At 49.0% G+C, this 7,464-nt stretch overlaps 1 non-coding gene across 1 annotated transcript; it reads right to left on the minus strand.

Annotated features, from left to right (window-relative positions):
- Positions 1–6,839: 6,839 nt before the first annotated feature.
- On the minus strand, positions 6,840–6,912 carry Trnav-cac (transfer RNA valine (anticodon CAC)). The gene has a single exon. It is a non-coding gene; the product is annotated as a tRNA-Val (tRNA).
- Positions 6,913–7,464: the final 552 nt, after the last annotated feature.

Raw genomic sequence — 7,464 nt, forward strand, 5'->3', positions numbered from 1 at the left:
ACTGTGCAAACTCGAAATTTCTCAAATGAAAACTCTGTGAAGAAGGAAGAGAAGAGCTCTCCTCTGACAGTGGATCTCTCTCGTTGCCTCTCTTCGGTTGAGAACCATTACTTCTAACTGATCTTTTTATAAAATTAAATGCTACCAAAAATACATAGCAACTGTTTCTGGATCCTGAGTTTTTCTAAAGCCACACGTCGCATGTTGAAGCGATGTGCAGCCTCAGCCTCATCCCTGGTCCCCTGGTCCCTGGAAGGAGGAGGCAGCACCCCCCTCCCTCCTGGCCTCCGAGTATTCCTGTCCTCTCGGGATTCTCTGCCCCACCTTCCTGGCTATTGCGTTCGACAAGACAACGAGAATCTGAGGAGAAGACCAGTAACAGCTTCTGACTGTCAAGAATATGTTCACAGTGGTTTTGAACCTCTCAGGTAACACTGCACACTGATGTCATTCTCTTAACTGGGAAAGAGAGTCAGCAGACCTTGAGCTGCCGGGTTTCCGTTCTCGCGGCTAAAAGGCTCAGGGGTCACTCCAGTTAAACTGGGCTAACTGGGCTGCACGAAATAACCCCACAAGAGACACAATACCTTCTTCTTTGGGGTCGCTGTGATAGCTCCTCTGACCTTAAGGGTCCTCAAAAAGAGAGAGAGAGAGCATGCTATGACCCCTTTTATTGAGGAGAAGCTATTCAAATGAGGCAAGGGGCCAGGTTTCAGGGGGCTGAGTATCTTCATGATGTCCACTGTCAGCAGGTGGACTGACACCTGGGTAGGCCACACCCAAGGGCACAGTAAGAGAAGGGGACACACACAAGGCACTTCCATGGAAGATTCTATCCTAAACAGGGCAAGGGGTGATATTACAAAGGAACAGGTAAGCGTAGCTTCACCCATGGGGCTGTAGAAAGACACACCATGCACGAGACACCGACCCTCGCACCCAAGAAGGGTGCCACATTTCTGTGACTGAGCGCCTCAGCACCCAGCCGGGGAGTGTGACCCAGTCACGTGTAGGGTTGGCCACCCACATTGAGCCAACCCAGGACTGCCTGGTGGCCTCGTGGAGGAGCTGTTTGTGCCCCACCTGGTTCTACCTCTCTTTCCTTTGCCTTGGGCTTGTAGGACAGCCTCTCCTAGTCTTGGTCTTGCTCCTCTCATCCTGCACCTTCCTCCCCAGCTGCAGGTCTCCAAATGACTGGAAGGAAAAGATCGGACCGTGCTCACAGTGGGACTTGCTTACAATGCTCTCCAGACAGTGCCACTGTGATTTCCAGTTTTTCTTAAATCCTTTCCATTTTAACTTTCTTCTAGTGGTTTCCATATTCTCTGAGTTTCCTGAGATGATCACCATGCCCTCATATTCAAACATGAGAGTAAGACATTATTTTTTAAAGTGGGTGTTGTCACTCCCCAACTCAGACCCTTCCCTGACACTTTGCTGCCTTCTGCATGAAGTCCAGACTCGCTGCTGTGTGTCCTGCCCCTGGGCCTGGCTGCCCCCTAATGCTGCCTTGATCACTTCTTCCTGACCTCTTTCCCCATCACACCCTCCTTCCTGCCCACCCTCAACCTCCACAGTCCTACCCACCACCCATGTAGTACTCGGCTCTGCTGTGCCCCGTCCCACTCAGGACTGGCCCAGTTCTCCTGCACCCTTGGTGGAAGCCGGCCTTACGTCTCTCCTTTAGGAGAAGTTTCGGCCTGGCCTCTGCTGGCTCCTGGGGAGGCTCTGGGGTGCCCTGTTCCCCCACTGTCTTCCTAAAGCCATCCACACCCTGCCCACGTGCCACGTTTTGGGGATGATCTTTACTAGACTGAAGGTACCCTGTGGACAGGTTCAATGTTATTGCTGAAGTTTTTTTTCTGACTGATTTGCTCAGTCCCCAGCAAAATTACTTGCTGAATGTTTTTTTTTCGTGTTCCAAGATGTCTATCCGGCAACTTAACATCACTGGTGGATTTCCAATGAAAACACACTTAGGAACAAGCCAGGGAGGTGTGGTTGACCCTCACTCTGTCTGCAGGGCTTCTTCCCTCGTCCACCAGCAAACTCCTAGTCACCCTTGAGACCTGGTTTAGATGCTAATTCTGTGCAGAGCCTTCTTGCCCCAACACCCCCGAGAGCTGGGGACTTTAGGCCGGCTCTACCCACAGTGTGGGATGGCATTGTGTGCACATCTGCTCTCCATAGTCCCCTGGGGACTCTGGCCACTGTAGGTGCTTGTTTAATGAAGGAAGGAAGGAAGGAAGGAAGGAAGGAAGGAAGGAAGGAAGGAAGGAAGGAAGGAAGGAAGGAAGGAAGGAAGGAAGGTCTCAGTGCCAGAAGTGCTGGTTCAGTGCAGGATGGGTAGCCGTGGGAGCCCTGGAGAACCCCCCACCCCCGGGCACACGGGGTGGGCTGGGGGGAGGGCTGCCTGCCCAGAACAAGCCCCGTTCTCATCCACTGGGTCATGTGGGCCACAAAGCTCGCCAAGAGTCCCCACATGCTGGCCAGCCTGTCTTCCCAGGCGCCACCCCAGAGTCTCCGTTATTTTTGATTCTCCCTGCTGGTCCTCGGTCCAGGATTTTGCCAGGCCTAAGAGTCACAGAGTGTCACCCTTCAGGAATGTAAGAGGATTCTGGTCCCATGGCTGCAGTTAATCATATGCTCTGCAAAGGCAGGGAGCTCATTTGGGGAAAATACAGTTTTTCCTTTTCATGCATTTGCTGCTTTCTCCAAACAAACTCTAGGAGAGACTGCATCATCAGCAACTTGACAATTTGGAACTGAAATAGAGAGTCTAGAATCTGGGAGTTCATGTCTCCTCTGACTGAAAAAATAAAAATTCTTTGAAGTGCATGAATCTGCACTTGGCTGTGCTTTCCTCTGGCACCCTTTCATTTTCCACAGACCAAGCTGAGGCAAAGAAGTCGTCCTTCACCCTTTGCCGTTGAGATCCTCTGCCCTCTAGACTTTTCACATAAACTGTTTGGAAGAAGGATGGAGGCCCTTCGCCATGCAGACCAGGGGAAAGAAGCCCTCTGCCTCCCCCTCAGCTCCTTCACTGTCCTGTCCCTACGCAAAGTGACACATGCCACAGACCACAGCATCCATCCTCTGCCTTTGAAGTGCTACATGATGGGAAATGGGGGCAGGCATGGGCTAGGTGACCATCACCTGGGCATCCATCTTGTGAGACTCCCAGTCTCCTTCACAGGTGTCCCAGTGAGGGCTGGAGGTACTTACTTCAGGATATTTAATTCTCCATAGCCAACAGGGAGAGGTGCATCCTGCTCCTTCCATGGATTGTAACCTCCGTGTCATGGTGGTAATGGCAAAGGCCAGTTGACAAGTTGGCTCTCCAAGGAGCTGTGTGCACAGTGGCCACTAGAGTCCTGTATGGAGGGAAGAACCACTTGAAGTTTGGGAGATGTGAGGGTAAGCTAAGTATGCTGAAGGCTGCATCACCCTACAGTGAACAAATCCACAGCACCTGACATCCCAAGAGAATAATCAGACCAGGCCTCCCTAGCAGCTCCCTCACGGACACTCTGGGGACCGTGTGCCTGTTGGCAACTGGACTTTGCATTTTCTTGAACCTGGAAAGTTAGACATTTTGGGGTCTACGGAGGTTTTGTGCTTTATGAATGGAGATTAGAATGTCTTCCAATCACTCTGTGGTCCCGGAGGGACTGCCTACGCAGCCCTGAGGAAGTGACCCACAGGGTACACTTCAGGTGGAGATGTTGTCATGTAAACTGGACATTTTACCCGGATTGTTCTCCTTCAAGTTAGGCTGCCTTTTGCTTAAAAATTCTGAGGAGGGTGCTCATGAGCAAGCACTTGCCCACAGGAGTTTGAAAGCTGAAGATGAGGCTGAGGGCATCTGTCTTATAAGAAGAAACTGGACCAGCATGGCTCATCCCTTGGGCAGGCCACTGTGGGATGGCATTGTATACACATCAGTTCTCCATAGTCCCCTAGGGACTCTGACTGGCCACTGTAGGTGCTTGTTGAAGGAAGGAAGGAAGGAAGGAAGGAAGGAAGGAAGGAAGGAAGGAAGTCCTCTGTGTGGCATTTTCTAAGACTGAAGAAGTAAGACAGAGGGAATGGAGCATGGGTTATTTTTTATTTTCTGGCTTTGGCTTGTTTGATGGACCGTGGTGGTCTTGTTCAGGCCACGGAGCAGGTCTCACATTTGGGGTAGGAGAAAGAAATGGATGTTCTCCACCTCAGTCCCTGGGGAGAGGGTGAACCCTGGGGTAGGGTGTCTGGGAAGGGAAGACCTCTCTCTCTTTGCACTGGGGAGGGAGATCCAGCTCTACTGAGCATGGAGCACTGCTGCAGGCCAGGTGGTGGGTGGGACCTGAGCTCTGCTGGGGATGTGGGCTGGGATCCAGCAGGAAGCCCCCTGGGAGCACAACCCCCGGGTCAGGCTGGTCCTTTGCTTGGACCTGAGAGTGCAGCTGTAGGTTGCTCTGGGAGCTGTCCTTCCCTGAACACAACACTCTTGAAAAAGTGCTGTTTCTGCAGAACCCTATCGCACTCATGCCACGGAGAACTAGAGGCATTGGCGTATTTTCCTTGGAGTCACTGGGAGCCAGTGGGGACCCTGGCAAGGGAGCCAGGGAAACTTAGAAACTCATTCTGACCATGCAGTATAGTGGGCAGCTTCTCAAATGGCCCGTGATGGTCCCAGCCTGGCACTCGTGCCCTCGTGAAGCACCTCCGCTTGAGGACGGGACAGAGACTCGCTCCTCACCAAGACAATAGGGCAAAGCTGGTGGAATGTCACCTCTGTGACCAGGCTGTATGAGATTGTCACTTCTGCCTGGCTAGCCGACTCTTGCCTTCTCAGCTTGTTCCCAGCAAGTCATATTGGAGAGGCCCATTGGCAGGAAACTGAGGGTAGGCCCTGGTCAACACCAGCTGAGCCTGTGCAAGAATCCTTCCCAGTGGGGCCTCTAGATGGACCCCTGAGGCTTATGACTGGACCTTGGAACAGAGGAGGTGACTAAGCTGTGCTTGAAGCTTGAGTCTCAGCAACTGTGGAAGAGTACGTGTGTCTTGTTTCAAACTCTAGTGTGTGACACGTGGTGACAGATGACTAGTACACGTGGTGGTTTTTTTATGCTTTTCCTCTTTTTTTTTTCATTTTTAAATTCTGTTTAGATATTCACGACAGTAGAGCGTATTTTGACATAGTATACATACCTGGAGTCAAACTTCCCATCCTTGTGGTTGTTCGTGATGTGCAGTGTCATGGACTGTGTATTCATATATGAACATAGGAAAGTCGTGTCTGACTCATTCTACTACCTTTCCTATTCCTATCTTCCCTTCCTTTCCTTCATTCCCCTTTGTCTAATCGAATGAACTTCTATTCTTCCCTCCCCTCTCTATTGTGTGTTAGCATCCACATATCACAGAGAACATTTGGCCTTTGGTTTTGGGGATTGACTTATTCACTTAGAATGGTAGTCTCCAGTTCTATCCATTTGCCAGCAAATGCCATGATTTCATTCTTCTTTATGGTTGAGTAATATTCCATTGTGTATATATACCACATTTTTTTATCCATTCATCTGTTGAAGGGTGTTCCATGGCTTAGCTAATGTGACTTGAGCTGCTATAAACATTGATAGGGTTGTGTTACTATAGAATGCTGGACATTTTCTCAGTCTTACTTCTTCAGTCTTAGAAAGTACCACACAGAGGACATCAGTCCTTTGAGAGTATGCCAAGGAGTGGGAAAACTGGGTCAAATGGTGGTTCCATTCCAGGTTTTCTAAGGAATCTCCATCCTGCTTTCCAGAGTGGTTATACCCATATGCAGTCCCACCAGCAATGGAAGAGTGTGCCTTTCCTCCCACATTCTCGACAACATTTATTGTTACTTATATTCCTGATAATTGCCATTCTGACTAGAATAAGTGGTGTCTTGAAAACACAAATATTCAAGGTGACTTGATGGGGTAGGACAGGGCTGGTACTGGCAGTGAGGACATCAGGGGATTTTTGCTGTAAAAAACATGCTATTAAGAAAAATCACAATTTATCTTGTGGTCGCAGATTGTTGAGGCTACAGAAAGTGGCTTATTTGAGAAGTGGGTGAATTCTTACCTCTCAAGACAATGTCTTTCACCCTTTACTGGGAACCGCTCACTCTCTCCCGCTCTCCCTCTCCTGGCCTCCCACCTGCCAGCTGCCTTTCTGGGTGAGTGGCGTAGTTGAACCCTGGGTCTGTCTTTGAGTCAGTTTATCCACATACATAGACTCCCACCGACTCCTTTCTGGAACCCTCTACACCCAGGTTTCCTCTCGTGCTCAGGACTGGGTTTGGGTACGTCATATTCCAAGTAGAACCGGACCTGGAAGCCCTCATAGGTCTAGAAGGAGGATGGGACAAGGAATGCAGCTGTTTAAGAGGGACTTAATCACTGCATTATTGATCCAGAACTGATTATCAACAGGAGCAGAAGATGACATTTAAGGGAACATTATACAATTTTAAAAGTCAAAGACTCTGGAGGACAGCCATGCGCCCAGGGCCTGCTAGTGGGGATCACTGACTCGGACAGAATCCAGGGTGGGACACAGGCTACAATGCAGGCCAACCCATTTTGGCTGAGTCCCTTTGGTCTGGTTCTTTAAGTAGGCATGGCCTTAGGCACCGTTCACAAATGTGGCAATCAGATGGAGGTCAGCACCACAGGGGTGGAAAAGGTCCAGGGTCCTTCATCATCTAGGAAGCCGCTGTGTCCTGCTCCATGCTTCTCAGCCTAACTTTCTCTGATGAAGATGAAGCCTATTTCTTTTCTTTTTCTTTCTTTCTTTTTTTCTTTTTTTTTTTTTTTTTTTTGTGGTGCTGGGGATTGAACCCAGGACCTTGTGCTTGTGAGGCAAGCACTCTACCAACTGAGCTATACCCCAGCCCTGAATCCTACTTTCTTAACATGTTCTCACTTGGTTGGAATTCGGTTAAGGTGGATAATTTGGATATTTTAACATTTTAAAGTTGGAGTTGCATTAGCTTTAATGCTTCACCAGATTTTCATTGTAATTTCTCAGGAAAAGTGTCTGATGGCTTTTTAATCTATTTTCGTGATGTTAGGAGTTCTGCTTATTTACCTTCATCTTGGGAAACCCTGGGAAATATTTCTGCAATGACCAAGAGTCTGTGCTTAGGAAACGACTCACATTTTGTTATCAACATAGTTTTTTGCTTAATTTCCTTTATATCAAAATGTCTGAATTAAGATTGTTTAATATAAACTCTCTGGAAGGTTTTCATCAATACATCAGCCATTTAGACCGCCTCATTCTGAAAGACCAAAAACAATGACAAGAAAAATCGCCTGAAAGTAAAGAAAGATAAAAGGATCCACTTGCTCATGCCTGAGCCCCACACAAATGTTCCTAGGCCAGAATCAATGGAAAAGGCCTGGAGAGTAAGCGATCCTCTGGCTGCTCTCTTAGCTTGTC

Source organism: Urocitellus parryii, chromosome 8, assembly GCF_045843805.1.
Source record: "Urocitellus parryii isolate mUroPar1 chromosome 8, mUroPar1.hap1, whole genome shotgun sequence".
NCBI lineage: Eukaryota > Metazoa > Chordata > Mammalia > Rodentia > Sciuridae > Urocitellus > Urocitellus parryii.